The 3,059-nt window shown below is 32.8% G+C and overlaps 1 non-coding gene across 1 annotated transcript; it reads right to left on the bottom strand.

Annotated features, from left to right (window-relative positions):
- Window positions 1-1,666: 1,666 nt before the first annotated feature.
- LOC129026004 (U1 spliceosomal RNA) lies at window positions 1,667-1,826 on the bottom strand. Its single transcript, XR_008497389.1, has one exon. It is a non-coding gene; the product is annotated as a U1 spliceosomal RNA (small nuclear RNA).
- Between the last annotated feature and the right edge of the window lie 1,233 nt (window positions 1,827-3,059).

Below are 3,059 nucleotides of genomic sequence, written 5' to 3'. Positions count from 1 at the left end.
GGGCAACTGTTGTAATTCAGGTAATTCCATCCCTTGGCTACATGAACTTGATGAGAAGTCATGCTGAATGTTACTTTAAATGATTAACCTGGCCGGGTGCAATGACCCACCACTTGTAATCCCAGGATTACAAGTGAGAGACCGAGGCGGAGGTGGGTGGATTGTGAACTCAGGAGATCCAGACCACCCTAACTAACACAGTGAAACACTGTCTCTACCAAAAATACAAAATTAGCCAGATGCATGCCTGTAATCCCAGCTACTTCAGAGGATGATACAGGAGAATCGCTTGAATTCAGGAGGTGGAAGTTGTAGTGAGCCAAGATCACAATCGTTGCACTTCAGCCTAGGCAACAAGAGTAAAACTATCAAAAGAACAAATAAAAGAAAAGAAGAAAGGGAGAAGGAAAGGAAAGAAATAAAGAAAGGAAGGAAGGTAGGAAGGAAAAGAAATGGAAAGGGAAGGAAAGGAAGAAAAGAGAAAAGAGGGAAGAAAAGAGAAAAGAGAAAACAAATCTGCATTACTCACATTGTGGCTAATCTTCCCGGAATATTTTAAAACAAATATTTGTTTTAACATAGAAGTGCTCATAAATGGATTTTATTTATATTTTTGGTCAGTATTTGTTCTTTATAGTAAATTTCATATTAAAGCTGGCAAAATTGTTAAGTTTTACTGCCACTGGATTTTGAGAAAGACTAAATAAATTACTTTATACTCATTGAAATACCACACATTTTTATGAACTAGGACAAGGTAGCACCTAATTACAAAGAAAATATCACAAGGGTAAAATAAAACATGATCCCACTTAAACTATTCTTCCTCCGATCATCTTGCCAAAGCTGTCCTAGAAATTTTTTTTTTAATTTGCAGTCACAGCAGATAAGTTACAAAATATGTTATAAAATAATAATTGAAGACCATATAAGTAAATCATCAAAATGAGTTTTGAAAAAGAAAATTATTATTATTATTATTTAAACTGCTGATACATAGAGCCTGTTGAATGAGGATATAATGGAGCATCTTCTGTTGGAGAGGTCTTATGCCCATCTAAAGCATCATGGTCAACTGGCTCCAAATTCTAAATATTTAAATATTAACAATTTGATTATAAAAGTAACTTTATACCTTATATTTTATTTTCTTCGTTAGAATAAACTTTTAAGGAATGCAAGAAAGCTGACAGCTATAACATCTTTACAATTCCTGCAAATGATTTATAATTTAGGGAAAAATTCTGAATTATTTTAGCTACATAATTTTTAGGACATTTCACACAAGTTGCTTCCAAAAGGAAACTACTTTTTAAGAACAAACAAACCAATGCTAATCATTTCACAAAATAAATATTTTTAAGGGCAATATTAATACATAAACATTGGCTTATGCATTTAAAAATTACTTCTCTTTTTTCCCAGATATATCTGCTGCCCTTTGGAGGCTTCCCTCAGCCACCTCATCTAGACAAAGTTCTCAAGCATTTGCAAGTGTCATCCTAGCACTATTTGATTTTTCTAATAAATAACAATTTGATGTTTTATTGTTTTGTACTGGCGGACAACAATTTTTGTAGGCATATTTAATTCTTTCCAGTTTATTGTTTTCTTTCAATTTTCTATATACACTAAATGACTCAATTTTCTTTCTTTTTTTCCCACGTGAAAGCACAAACACTGCCCTTCACTTCCACAAATTATGCAGTCGAGATTCCCACATTTGGGGAAATCTCATGGGTCAACACATCTAGAGTGCAATAGATCCAGCTTTCCTTGGGAAAGCCACCTTCAAGATCATGGTGTCTCCCCTGGCAGGGAAGTATCCATTTCCTTTTTAATACTTCCATTTGCCTTCGAAAGAAAATACAAATATAAATGCAGTAGAATTCAGAATAATTTTCAGTATCAGCTGAAAATGTTAATTTCAATCATCCGTGATTATTCTTTTCTTAAAGAGTTCTTAATTCTGACACAGGCTTCTACAAAATTGTAAGAAAAAACAGTATGTTAAACAATGAAATGACTGCCAAATAAAACTACCATACATTTTATGCACTGATATACTCATTTTTGATACTGACTCTTAGAGTGTTCTATTGTATCTAACAGCCATTCTCGGTCTTCTGGAATTTTATCATGTGCATTATGAGCTTTAAAAATAAGCAGATGAAAATAATTTACAATTTGTAGTAGCTAATATTTTACTGCCTAATATGTGTCATTCAGAACAAGTTTTTGAGGTAATCTAATTAATATCAGTTAGTTTCCTAAGCGGGTAGCATTAGTAAATCCATTTAACCAATAAAAAATCAATTACAGTTAGAACAAATACTTCACCAATTATTACAGATTTAGCCAGTTGAGGAGCTAGTTAGCAATCTGACCCAAACATCTGACCTTTTGGTGTATTACCAATTTAAAATATTTTGGTTAAGTATACTATCCATGCATTACGACAAGTGAATTAAAAACTGTAATGTTATATTACTTTTCATAGTTCTATTTTTTATTCTATACTTAGGATTATGCTCCATGGCCCAGGCTGGACTACAGGGACAAGATGATAGCTCACAGCTCAATGAGTCTTCATACTCCAGGGTTCAAGGAACACTCCTGCCTCAGCCTTCCAACTACTTGGGATTAGACAAATGCACCACCATGTCCCACTCACCTCATTATTTTTACTAAATATGAGTAGCATTTCATGACTACCTTTTTAAAGAAAAAACAAAACTTACTTGGTTTTTACTCATTTTTCAGAGACAACATTTTAGAATGTAAAGCAAGAATCTCATGATAATAAAACAGTGATATTAATTGGCAGTACAAAATTGATTTCAATTCTGACAGTAAAAGAACACACACAATGAGTAAAACAATTTTCAACAACAAAAATAAGAATTGCCTGATTTACTAATGATCAGTCATTTTCTTTCACAGCTGGCTAAATTGCAATATATTTACACTGCCAACTGTTTTATGTTCTTAGGAGTCAATATTAAAAATCACAAAAAGAAGACCTGTCTGTTTTGTCATCACAATGACAGATAAATAAA

The sequence above is a fragment of the Pongo pygmaeus genome, chromosome Y (assembly GCF_028885625.2).
Source record: "Pongo pygmaeus isolate AG05252 chromosome Y, NHGRI_mPonPyg2-v2.0_pri, whole genome shotgun sequence".
NCBI classification, from domain to species: Eukaryota; Metazoa; Chordata; class Mammalia; order Primates; family Hominidae; genus Pongo; species Pongo pygmaeus.
The sequence above is the reverse complement of the archived record's forward strand: the minus strand, read 5'-3'. Positions and strand labels throughout refer to the sequence as shown.